General features: G+C 41.7%; 5 non-coding genes across 5 annotated transcripts; 2 read left to right on the forward strand and 3 right to left on the reverse strand.

Moving 5' to 3' along the window:
• Nucleotides 1-2,225: 2,225 nt before the first annotated feature.
• On the forward strand, nt 2,226-2,307 carry TRNAS-UGA (transfer RNA serine (anticodon UGA)). Its single transcript has one exon. It is a non-coding gene; the product is annotated as a tRNA-Ser (tRNA).
• Nucleotides 2,308-3,496: 1,189 nt separating this feature from the next.
• TRNAS-GGA (transfer RNA serine (anticodon GGA)) lies at nt 3,497-3,583 on the reverse strand. The gene has a single exon. It is a non-coding gene; the product is annotated as a tRNA-Ser (tRNA).
• Nucleotides 3,584-9,736: 6,153 nt separating this feature from the next.
• On the reverse strand, nt 9,737-9,810 carry TRNAP-UGG (transfer RNA proline (anticodon UGG)). Its single transcript has one exon. It is a non-coding gene; the product is annotated as a tRNA-Pro (tRNA).
• A 742-nt stretch (nt 9,811-10,552) lies between these two features.
• On the forward strand, nt 10,553-10,625 carry TRNAH-GUG (transfer RNA histidin (anticodon GUG)). Its single transcript has one exon. It is a non-coding gene; the product is annotated as a tRNA-His (tRNA).
• A 1,075-nt stretch (nt 10,626-11,700) lies between these two features.
• TRNAR-UCU (transfer RNA arginine (anticodon UCU)) lies at nt 11,701-11,774 on the reverse strand. Its single transcript has one exon. It is a non-coding gene; the product is annotated as a tRNA-Arg (tRNA).
• Nucleotides 11,775-13,347: the final 1,573 nt, after the last annotated feature.

Here is a 13,347-nt window from a genome sequence, read left to right on the forward strand (position 1 = left end):
AACTGCACATGCATTTTCGTGGTAAGGGATTACGATCCAACTACTCAATACAACAACTTGTTGGATCGTGTCATTCGTCACCGTGATACAAGAATTTCATATCTCAACTGGGTCTGCATCTTCCTCGGTTTTCATAGCTTCGGTTTGTATATCTATAACGATACCATGAGCGCCTTGGGGCGTCCTCAAGATATGTTTTCGGATACCGCTATTCAACTGCAACCAATATTTGCCTAGTAAATCCAGAATACTTACGCTTTGGCTCCCGGATCGACTGCACCTAATGCGGCAGCAGGCACCAGCTTAGCCTGGGGTGGAAGCGACTTAGTAGCAGTGGCCGGCAAGGTGGCCTTAGCCTCGATTCCATTAGGCAGATTTTTTAGTGCACTACATCTACGCATTCACGATTCATGTTACTGCACTAATATTATTGAAAGGCATCTTATTTGCTTTGCACGCAGCTTTCGACTAATACTTGACAAAGCAAATCTCGGGTTTCGCTTTCCTTGCGACGGCCCCGAAAGGGGGGGCACCTGCTAGGTATCTGCTTGGGATCACGTATTCTTGGGGCTGTTCTAGATGTACAACTCCATTTCAATAGTTATATTCCATTTCAGCTGGAAGATGCAATCGGATGTATGGGGAAGTGTAAGTGAAAAGGGAGCAGTGAGTCACATTACTGGAGGAAACAAAGCACAAAGTTCAACGACAATCAATGGATGGCTGCAAGATGTGGGCACAGGCTTCTCAAGTTATTCAGTCATATGGTTCTTCATTATCTGCATATGGGCTTTTCTTTTCTTCTTAGGGGCTCATTTTGTCCGGGCCTTTAGTCTAATGTTTCTATTCAGTGGTTGCGGCTATTGATAATAACTTATTGAATCTATAGTTTGGGCTTATAACAAATTGAAAGTTGCTCTTGTCACCCAGAGCTCTAAGTATTATACATCCTTTTGTTTTCAAAAACAAGTCGTTTATACATATAGTTTCAATATCTCCACTTATGAATGCAGCTTTCTCCTTATCTGGCAAGCTGCTATGTAGCGGCCGGGGTTAGACATGTTAGCCCAGTGCCCAATGGAACCTACGGGGTCTGACATTGAGACAAGGGGTTTTAAAACAAGGACAGAAGTGAAGGCTGTAACTAGCGGCAATGCACAAGGCAAAGCGTCTTCTATGCCAGAAGATTCCACGTCTTTGACAATCTCCCATACACTTTCCTTAAGTGACTCTGGGTGTTCACGAGTTTCCGGGGCCGTAAAGCTAAAGTTTAGTCTTTTTTCTTTTGCTTCCGTAAAAATTGGCTTCAATTTCTCTAAAGAAGACCCCCATATCCGGACTTTCAGAATCCTCTTATCTTAATGTGGCAGCGGAAAAGAAAAAGGCCGAGAAGATACGACAAAGGCAGGGCTCTTATCTAAATACTATTGTTATATGGGCAATTCGTCATTCACGTTTCCGTTTAAAGCCAATTTTGTCCAATAAAGGCCGTAAGGCAAAGGACAAGTCTACAGTGTAATAGTAATGAGATAGATTACGTAAGGCTTTATTACAAAGTGCGCTCCGCTCCTTGTGTTTGTTTAACTGCGTGCGAAGTAATAAAGGTTTGTTTTTTGGCTCTTTTCTTTGTTCAAGGCCTTTTCTGCCTCTAAGCAAAAAAAAGGGAATTGCTTGTTGTTCAAAGTATTTACAGTCGGTTAAGTCTATGCTTTTGTTTTTGAGAATAGGCAGCAAAACAAAAGGAAAGCCTTTTTTGCCTTGCCTCATAAGCAAGCTCTTATCGCTCCGCTCGCGCAGTAGAGTGTGTGTTAAAAAAGAAATGAACATTAGCGTAGCGTCGAACCGAAAACGAAGAATCAACCAGCAACCATCTGCAGGTAACACCGGCGAGATCTTCGCTGCGCCGGTCACTCTTTTGGGCATGAAAGCGAGATGGATAAATCTATCCCCCTTTGTTCAATTAGCTTAAGTAGTAAGGGCAATTAGCTTAGTTGGTAGAGTGCCTCGTTTACACCGAGATAGTCAGCGGTTCAAGTCCGTTATTGCCCAGCCTTAGTTTCTATCAATTTGAAATGGAATGATCAATTAGCTTAACCCTTTTAGTTGGGAGGATTCATTAAGCCCCCATCCCTGCCCTATTTGTTCTCTGAAGACGTGCAATTTGACCTGTAAGCTTGGCATGCTTTTTTGTTAATTCTCGATGGCTTATGATCCTGTCGGGAAAGGGATGGATGTCTGAGCGGTTTAAAGAGTCGGTCTTGAAAACCGAAGTATAAAATACCGGGGGTTCAAATCCCTCTCCATCCGTATTTATTGAAATTATACAATCATTAGGCTTCTAGTAAGAAATCGAATAGACAAAAGCCTGACAAAGCAATGCCGCGTGAAGGCAGAAGGCCTACGGGTCGTAAACTCAAAAAACAAGCAATGACGGTATCTAAGAAATAAACATCGGCTAACTCTGTGCCAGCAGCCGCGGTAAGACAGGGGATGCAAGCGTTATCCGGAATGATTGGGCGTAAAGCGTCTGTAGGTGGCTCCTTAAGTTAAGTCTGCTGTCAAATCCCTTAACCCCGGACAGGCAGTGAAGCATGTAGTTTAGATGCTGGCGCGAAGAATCTTACTAGGGCTTGACATGCTGTGAATCCTTTTGAATAGAGAAGAGCGCCTTTGAAAACGCAGACACAGGTAATGCATGGCCGTCGTCAGCTCATGCTGTAAGGTGTTGGGTTAAGTCCTAAGCGCAACCCTCGTGTTTAGTTGCCACTATTGAGTCAAGTTTGGAACCCAGCAACAGACTGCCGGTAACAAGTCAGAAGAAGGTAGGGATGATGTCAAGTCAGCATGCCCCTGTAGCCCTAGGCAACACATATGCTACAATAGCCAAAACAGAGAGCCGCGACCCCGCAAAAGCAAGCTAATTTTAGAAACTTGATTTCAGTTCCATCGATCTCGATATCCTTTTTAATAAAAATCTAAACCATCGTTAACTCTTTCCAAACTCTTATTGGCCGGGCGTATTCGAATCGATTTCCTTAAGGCCATCCTTCTGCCGCTGCTTACTGCGCAATCAGCGAAACTATACCCTACCACTTCACTAAACCAAGCGCATGGCGCAGGAGGCATGACCCGGGGAAGAGCTCTATGATACATTCAGGTCGAACCCCGTGTTTAATAGAAAAAAGCAGAAAAGAGGTAGCCGGATCCACGTAAGCCCTAAGTAGCCTTAGACACCACCAACATGCAGATATTAACACTTCAATACCCAGACGTCATCCATGAAATACTACTTAATTTCACTATACAGAGGAAAGGAAAGGGTCGCCCGGTAAATGAGAAAGGTGATCCCGACTTGTAGGTCATTTCATTTTTGTTAACCCTTAAGAGCACGCTAGGCTTGCCCCTGGAAATCCATAGAATTGAATCGGACTTGGAAGCAGGTTAATTGATTGAAGTAGACTAAACCAAATTATCTTTCTCTCACGCATTCATGGCAAGGAAGGGGAGGGATTCGAACCCTCGGTAAACAGGAGTCTACATAGCATTTCCAGTGCTACACTTTAAACCACTCAGCCACCCTTCCTTAGACCCTTCTCATTTCTTTTTCATTTCGAACCCTTAACCAAAGGTTTTGGAGACCATTGTTCTACTATTGGAACTATTCTCCCAAAATCGAATAATTACTTACGAGCCCTGCTTTGCTGGGCATAGCGAACGTCAAGCAAGGAGATGGGGTAGCGCTTCTTTGCTTTATTCGGAGGTAGCGCGTAATATAAGCGCCGCGTAGGGTGTAAGAATTTTGGGAATGGTTGAATTTTGTTCGCCTCTTCAGCAAAGCACGTACTGTAACAGAAAGAAAAAGACTGCCTTCTTTCTCTTCCATTTGAGCTAGCATACATAGGACTTTGATACTTTGATTGGCCTTTAGCATCCCATCTATCAAGCTGTTTTACGTAATTATGTTTGGCTCGCAGCCTATACTCAGCCTTTCTTTAAGTACCTGCAGAGCCACATCAGTTTTTCTTTTCTTGCCTGGTTGTGTTGCTTTGATAGTAGTAATAGTCATATATTTTACACCGTTCTGTAAGTTGAATTACCACGGTCGCGCATATGCTTATTTCAGTCGGTGAAATTGATTGGTTCGATTCGTTTTGCCTTCTTTTCCACCTATTGAATAGTAAATAAGCAGCGCAACCTGCTATGAATAGAGACAGGATTAAGAGTAACTCATCTAATAAGTACCATGGGTATGTCGCGATTTCCTTGCTGATCTCAATTGAATCTGATGTCGTTGCGGTTGTTGGGCTCAAGTCTACACTATCTGGGGCTGGCTTTGTCGAGCCATTAGGTTTCGAATCCACAGGGTCTACTTTGTCAGGTGTTGTATCTACAATGGGAAGCACGGGAACTGGTTTATTTAAGTCATCATCCTTGTATTCTTGCGTGCGTTAAAATACTATAAAACATCAACTTCTCCTTTAAAGAGAAGGCCCTAGTCCATAAAAGTTTACATTTTTTATCTTCTTCAATTGTATATAAAGTCTTTTCTACTGAATGAACCTCTGAGGTTACCTAATAGTTATCGATAGCACCTTTTAATAAAGCATACACACTAGTTTCTTGAGTAAAAGATCAATTTATTTCAACAACCCCATTAATCGAGCTTGATGCACAGAATTACCATCACTTTGTTTTGAGAGTAAATCTAAGTGCAAACTGCACCGTTTTCTTACATCACGAAGTAACCGGGACAATAACATTTTATTCAATTTCATATGGGTGATTGTAAACCTTAGTTTCAAACACCTATTATCGGGTCAACAAGCTATATAAATTCGAATATTCGGTTAACAATTTACCTAGTCTACTCCTTTTAGCAACAGAGGCTTCTAAGTAATGAACCCAATTTTTATCATAGTTGTAGGTTAAATTATTCGTTTTTAGCATATCTTCTAAGAAACTGAAAAGGGGCGCTGTAGTCGGGGATGCTCATGGGTAAGGTAATCGAGTTTTTGTGGTTTGCATGCAGCCCTAAATCAAGCAATCTACGTAGTTACTTATAAAAACATTAGTATTATGGGAACCCATATATTGTTTTCATCAATCACGAGGTTAAGAAACCACGATTAAGGAGCAACTGCAGCTCTTTTTAAAGAAGATGGCTTGCGACTCTTTTTAAAGCAAGGGTAAATCTTGTCTTGAAAGGCTACTTCCAAGATAAAGTTGGAAAATGAGGGATCGTATAACAAAGAATTAATCATTTTTTCTTCGACAAAAGCACTTTTTCTTTTCCATTCGCCTCACAAGCGGGCTCTTATCGCCCCGCTTGCGTAGTGAACGGAAGAGTGTATGTTAGGAAAACATTAGCCGCCCGCGTTAGAAGTAAAAAAAAACACAGCCCTGCCCTGTAGGCTCTAAAAGAAAGCTAAGCTCTTGTTATGAACTTTAGAGCTGGTGCCCTCTTGCATAGGCATAGGCGTTGAGTACTTGTCAGGTCAAGGGCTTTATCTTCCCTTTTCGTGGCTAGCAATCAAATCGTAAAAAGAAAGGTAAGCTACGCTTTGGCTTTCGGAAAGGTTATGGATACAAAAGATGAAAAACCCGCAGTCTAGTCTCGGATGATTCTTCCCTTTCTGAAGTAAGTTTTAAAGAATGCCCTAACCAGATCGATTTATCTATTTCACGTAATTCGGTTGGTTACGTGTTTTTCATAGCACCTTTTATGTCGTGCTACATAGGGATGGATTACCTAAAATCAGTTGAATTCTTAAATTATGAAAGGAACTTTCACACGACAGCGTTGAATGGAGCGAATCATCCACCTGAGAAGAATAAGATGTGGTTTTTAAAGAATGCTTTGATACTAGTGTATCCTTTCTATACTCCAGTGTTTTTGGAGCATCCTAATGGTTACACAGAATGGTTAAAACCTTAAATACTTTGGGATTGCTAGAGATGAATACTTCCCATACGTGTCCTCTAGGAGAGATTAGTTTCTTATGAGTGCCTAAAGAATAGACAATCAACACTTTCTCTTTTAACGAAAGGAGTCCCAAACGCTACAACGCTTTCCCTTGCTATACCGTCGCCGTTGCTGTTTTCGTAATGTTTTGCGGATAAAAAAGCACTGAGGTAAAGTAATAGACAAAGAAGCACTATAGTAGGTGGAAGGGGCTTAGTTTAAAAAGCAAGCCAGTTAGTCTAGTATCAAGAGTGGATACCTCTTCTTTTTTCCTTCCATTGTCTAGACTACTATTACCTATATTATTTGGAAGTTGAGTCTAAAAAACAAACCCTTGCTTGATTTTCCGAACCCCACTATAATTCTCCGAAACCTTACCTCCTAGATGAAATAAATAAACACTGTCTTCTTTAATTCCCTTCCCGAGAGGTTGGGTCTTCCCCGACCCCCCTTTATAAAAGGAGAATCGGGTGGGTGACTGGGTTGATATCCTGCATGCGTGCTACTTGAAAAATAGATACCCAGAGGCACTTACGTGGGCCCTTGGCCGTAAGGCCGAGGATAATGGCCTGGTGTGGTGCTATTGCGTGTCTATTTATTAGTTGGCTATAATCATACCGTTTAGACAATCGTACATTAATATTTAATCCTAAAAACCTAGTCGCCTAAACCAATTATCATAACATCTCGGATTTTCATGGACTTTTTTCAAAGTCAGAGGCAGGTTAAGTCGATATTAATTGTAAGTAACAAGGCTACGTATGACAATCGAGACCGCTTGATTGGTCCTATTTGCCAATCAAGCCTCGCATGCACTCACTTAGTCGGCTTAGAATCCTAATCTCATCTCGGGTCCATCCTTCACCTGCAAATGCTGCCCATGAGGATAATGACCCTAAAGCAAAAGTGTGCCGGTATTTTTGTTTTGAAAAAGAAGTTGGTTTTTTTGCTTTGCCTTTTATCCGAGCTGCGTAAGAAGAGCCCGAAGCCAATTGCAGGGAACAGTGAAGCGGGTCTTTTTGTCTAGGTGCGGGTAGTCCGCATTCTTACAGACATGTCTATTTCACTAAGTCTTTCTCTGAGACAGCGCTTAGATCGTTATGCCTTTCGTGTGGGTTGGAACTTAACTTACCCAACGATAATTTCAAGTTTTCACTGTCAGATATTAACGACTTCCCTTCTGAGATGTCTACTGACCACTCTTTAAGTCTTTCATGGCACTGCTTAGCGACCTTTGCGTTACCTATTACTAGGTCATCGCTGGGGGTTGCATAGTCGGTATCACGGATCATGTTAAGGTGTTTGTTTTTTTGCCTTAACAAATCTATTGACTCCATTACCTGAGAGGGCCAATAGTGGGCTTATAGTTTAATTGGTTGAAACGTACCGCTCATAACGGTAATATTGTAGGTTCAAGTCCTACTAAGCCTATTTACTTGCCATATTTAACTTGCCAGTCTTTTGCTTTGCTGCGCCCAGCAAAGGTTTAACTTGCCTGTTCTCTGAGCTTTGCTTCTTTCCCTTGGTTATCACTGTATGGAGTATAGCCAAGCGGTAAGGCATCGGTTTTTGGTACCGACACGCAAAGGTTCGAATCCTTTTACTCCAGGATACCAAGGCTAATTTGGTTTTTCTTTTTACTTCCTGTTTTTTTTGATAAGACTAAGCGTCTGGCTGATTTCTTTTAGCTTTTAAACTAAAACTTGAAGAATCATAGATACCTAATCTTGTGTTGTGTAAAATAGATACCGCTTAGGTGTAGATCTTTTTTAATAAAAAACCAAAAGAAAAAGCGTAGTTTCATTTACCTGCCCTTGAATCTGCTTAGGTTACGGCTAGACAAATAGAAGCGGGGAAAAGGACAATAACGCTTCAGCCGCTTTTACCCATATAGTACGTTGTTTACCTTTTAATCTTAATCCAGGCCTTGCGAACGAGGAACGTCGCTTGCCGCTAGCTTTTCTTTATATAGTACGTCGTTTACATTTTAATTTTCATTTAGGCCTTGCAAACGGTCTTCACTTAACGACGGGTTGTTTGCAGTTGGTCGGTCTACACTCGGAGGTGTAGTCTGCCGGGGATTTTATTACTGTTTATTACTTATTTGGTGCTTGCAGTAGTGTGCTTTTGATTCTTGGTAGATTTTTTTTAACTAAAGAACGCAACGCGAGGGTGAACAAACAAACAAATGTCGTGTATTCTTTAGCTACTGGTGACAATTGAAAAATCTAACACATGCTATTGCTGAAGGGAAAAGCAAAGAAAAAACAATAAAAGCTAGGAAGAAATAACTCGACTTAGTCTCATGCTTCTGCAATAGTACCTATTATGATCAGTTACATTATTGCCGTCTATAACAGAATAGAATGGGCAGGAGCATTTGTCTATTTATGTAACCGATCGTATGGAGAGGGAGATGGGTAGGTACCGGCCGGTGTGACGCATTTAAGCCTTATGGTTCACTGTGTTACCTGTAAGGCGGTCAAAAGACAGATAACGCCGAAGAATCCCCGCATAACCAAGAAGCAAGACCCAAGAGGCGCCACCCCCTCTTTCGAAAGGGGGGACGGATTATAAGAATGGATCTCATCCTTGGCCTTAAGAAAAACTTAAGATTAGACCATAATACAATGTTTGACATGTAAAATGATCTCAGGTGCCGATCCTGGCGTAGGTTGAAAGCCCTTCCACTGTAACCAAATCTATTTTTAATTGGTTACAGTGGCTGGTGTATGCAAAAAAGAGCAAGCGTTGTTTGCAACGCACATGGCTAGGCATGTGTATGCCCTTTATTGTGCTAAAGGGCCTTTGTACACAGCGACATACCTTAAAATATGCCATGCTGCTTACAATTGTACCAGGCCTTAGCATACATAAAGCTGATTAGCTATAAACTTTAACATGCCATGTGTCTCTCTTTCTTGCTTGCGTGCTAGGGGATTTCTTAGATTAGTTTTTCTCTGTTATCGTTTTGCGATGATGGGCAAGGTTCCTGTCAATTCTTGGTTCGGATATACGGGCTTTCTCTACAAAATTCTGTCCGTCTTTGACGTATCATCGATTACCGACGAGGCACCTGGGGTTACGATTCTAGTTACTCTGTTTGGGCTTTGGCTAGGCTGGCTGAACCCCCTAATCGCTCAAGACTTCGATCAATGAACAGATTGTCTTGCCGTTTACTGGGGAAATGGTGGCTGGCTAGGGTTAGGGGGAAAAAGAACCTGAACCACAAGGAACCAGCCCTTACTCATCATGGGGGCTACGGGACGGTCCCGTGGACCTCTTGCCTAACCCTCTAACGAGGAGGCCCGCCCTTTGCCAGCCTCTCCAAGAAGGTTATCCCTTACGGGAATCGAACCCGTTTCTTCGACATGAAAAGACGATGTCCTAACCACTAGACGAAAGGGACTTGGCAGGAATGAAATTGCTTGACTTGGCTTTATCATTTTATAACCGAAACCAGACGTGCTTAAACTAACTCTACACCCAGCCAAATGCTTATGGCAAAAGGTTGAAGACCTACGGTCTGTAGTATCTCCTCTCAATCCCTTTGGGTTAACCATTTTCGTATATGAGAGACATAGCCTTTACAATACAACTCCATATACGAAATTTCCGGTTTCAAAATGCCTAGATGACTCGACTCAAAGGGCCATGTCTTCAATTTAAAGTTACAATGCTTGTTTGATTCGTGGACAGAGTTATGCCATAAGAAGCCGCCTTAGCGCAAAGAAAGATCGTGAAAAAAAGACAAAATGCCCAGTTAGGCAATAATCGAGGTGACAGGATTCGAACCTATGGCCCTCTGTACCCAAAACAGATGCGCTACCAGACTGCGCTACACCTCGTGGGCCATCCCCAGTAATGGTTGAGAGTTGGCTATAGCAATCAATTAGCGCTTGGTACCTGATCTTTTCTCACTCAATCTCAGGGACGAAGGGGGCAGCCTTTCCTTTGGCTGCCGGCTACTAGAAAGAAAGTCTTATGTCTTTGTTGCATGGCTGCTTAAATAAAGCAAAGGGTCTTCGCTTCAAATAGTTAACGTCTTACAGGTCATGAGGCGGTTCCCCTTAAAAGGAAAGTATTTGAATGTATATGGGACTAAACTAAATTCCTTGCATCTCCCTTCGGTAGCTCAGCAGCTGTTAACTGATTGGCCTACGGTTTCAATCTTACCTGCCTTGGCATAGAGGAAGCTTTAAAAGACCCCGCCGTATCCTCTATAATTCCTGTTTCTAAAGGTGCTGATAGCTTGGAAGGCGCGTCTGATTGTTTGCTTTGACGTTTTTTCTTCACTTTACCCTTTCATGAATACATTTTATGCATAACCTTTTTGTTTTTTTTCTTTGCTTTCAAAGCTCACTTGGTGAAAAAGGTAAACACGACAGACTTAAAATCTGTTCCGTTTCAAGGGTTATCGGTTCGAGTCCGATAGTGAGCATACCTGTTAACCTCGGTGGAATTGGTAAACGCGACATACTTTTTTTGAATCTGCTCTAGGTTATCGGTTCGAATCTGATAGCAGGTACAGACGTGTTTGAATTGATTTTAAGCCTCTAAAGCTGAAGGGGCGGGGAGCTAGCCCCGAGGGCGGGTATAACTCAATGGGTCAGAGTGTCAGATTGTGAATTTGAAAACACGGGTTCGAATCCCGTTACTCGCCAAAGACACGTCGTCCCAAGCAAAACAAAAGTAAATGGCGATTTTGAGTCGCGTGTGAATTCGTGCAACTCGATGATATGAAGCACGTCTGTTTAGGGTCGATTCGGAGAGAATCTGTTCCGTCGTCGCACCAATTCAATTGTTCCTGGCCTACTTTGTAAGTGAGGTTACAGACGGCAGGTCATATGGTTTACCTCGTGAGGTTATGGATGACAAGCCATGAAAAGTTTTGGTCCATTTTTGTAAATTGCATGCCTAGGAAATGTGTTTCTTTCCTTTCAAGATCCCCCTTTAGCTGCTGATCCGATCTCAAGCCCCAACTACATTTTCCGATCCAGTAATATGTATGGGTTTATGTATTAAAAGAAACTAACCCTAATCTTGGCTCAAAAAGTCGAAGCGGGAAGTGGCCAAATAAAAGAAGCGTTTGATTTCAGTAAATCCGCAGCCCGGAAGAGAGATTTGAATTGTATTTCCCTTCTCTTAATTTAATGCCAAAGTATACTTCGTATTCAGGAGAGGAAAGCAGAGTGCAACAAGTTTAATAGCGCTCGACCTTTCATGCGATTAGGAAATTCCACGGCAATGGTCCCGCGAATTCAAAAAGTTACCACCAAAATGGCCAGCCCAATTGCGAATTCCACAGCTGCCACTGTTAACACTAGTGAAGCGAGTGATTAACCCATCATATCATCTGAATAGACGGGAAATACCGGAAAGTTCAAATTGACAGCCAATAGCATTGACTCAATTAGCGTCAGCATAATAGTAATATTTCTTCTGTTCAAAAGAATTCCCCGAATACCTGAAAGAGAGAGAATCATGGAAAATGTTAAATATTTAACCAGATCCGTAATAAAATAAGAAGTATTTTTTTGTATTAGTTCTTCTCTTAATAATCATGGCTGTTTTCTTTCAATTTAAGCGAAGTGAAGGAAAGGCAAGTAACCCCATATACCACTATAGCGAAAAGTGACCAAAGCATGATGCAGGTTCAGTTAGAAGAAAAAACCCGCTAGCCCTAAACAAGGGCAGGCAAAGCATTCCCGTAGGTATATGATTTAATGTGTACTTTTCGCATCCTACAGGACTTGAACCTGTGACCTTCAACTTAGAAGGTTGTTGCTCTATCCGACTGAGCTAAGGATGCTGCGCATTACAAACACCTCCAGTAGCCTTACCTTAGTAATTACTACAGAAGAAGAGTCTTCTTTTTGAAATGAACCAGCTATTACTATACTAACATTTAAGATTTATTCATCTAGCCAAAGGTAGAACTAGATTAGAAGAAGAAAAAAAGAAAAACTGTTTGTTTTTTCTATGTTTTTTGTTCATTGCCATAATAGAAAAGAAAAGAGGCAATCTTAGACCATTGATTGCCAAAGACAGCATGTGCCTACAAGATGAAGCGTGAGGAGACACAAACTGGTGGCAAATGCTAGGGTGGAGTTAGTTAAAGTAGCTTTGGCGGCAGCTCCTATTAAGGCAGCAGCTCCATGCCAACTTTGGCTAGCAACAGAGCATCCTTTTTGCATGTCCAAGTCCCTAATAAAATAAATAGGTAGCTGGAGGGAACCTACATACACCCATTGCATTCTAAGGTAGGGTCCCCTGCTATGTACTGTCATGTCACAGTGGGTTCACTTTGCCCTTTTCCACTGCCGAGGTGAAGGGAAAGGAAGGAAGGCAGACCCTCGACCAAACCACACTTTTGTAAGAAAAACTGGGGATGGAGTCAAACCATCATTCCAGGACTGTAAGTCCAACGCATTACTATTATGTTACCTTGTTAAGAGGTAACCTCAATAAAGGCCACGCTACCTAAAAAGAAGGAAAAAAACAACCAAACTACAAAGGCAAGAGTGCGTAATAGCTCACTGATCTGATCAAGCGCGCTTGCGCTGAAGATGAGCGGGACTAAGCGGTCTGTCGAAGCTGTGGCGCAAGAGCAGTAAGGGAAAATACAAATAGAAGCGCCAGTGCAAGCAGGTGTAGACAAAGCTACAACGAGAATCCACGAGAATCTTTGTCTTACCTTTCGACAACGCCATTTTTTATTTAATTTAATCTATTCGCTTTAAAGTTCATTTTAACGAAAACGAGCGAAAATAAATAAACGAATATTTCCAACGCAAAAGCAACGAAAGCTCATAAAGAAACCTTAAATTATTGGCTTACCTAAAGAAGTACTGCAGCCTGTTTAGTTTTTCTCTTTCTCATAACCAATGTTTTTATTATGATTTCATTGAATTTTTTGTTATTTTGGTATATTCACACGGGAATGGAAGAGACCTTGGCAGATCATGTTCACCACGAAGTCATATGAAATTGGATTTTAATTCTCCTTAGAATCTTCCTATTAGTTGCCATCAAAGACTTTTGCTTGTTTTTTGTTCTCTATAATTGAGCGGAAAAGAAAAAACAAATTAAATTATGACACGATCTATACGTATGGAACACTAGATTATTTTTACCCATATTATTTAGAGGTCGAGCATGATAAACTCAATGTTGTGGTATTTTCTGAACCTCACCATAATTATCTGAAACATCCCTATAGGGATGAAATAAATAAACACTGTCTTCTTTAATTCCTGAGAGGTTGGGTCTTCCCCGACCCAATGCGAAACAAAATCTACAGCTGTACCAATAGGGTTATGTCCAAGCACTCGAAGCTAAGCTCCGCGGCCAGGTAGCCGAGTCTACAAAAGAGTCTGCATTCG

Source organism: Adiantum capillus-veneris, unplaced genomic scaffold (assembly GCF_014529385.1).
Source record: "Adiantum capillus-veneris isolate H3 unplaced genomic scaffold, ASM1452938v2 Hic_scaffold_325, whole genome shotgun sequence".
Classification (NCBI taxonomy): Eukaryota; Viridiplantae; Streptophyta; class Polypodiopsida; order Polypodiales; family Pteridaceae; genus Adiantum; species Adiantum capillus-veneris.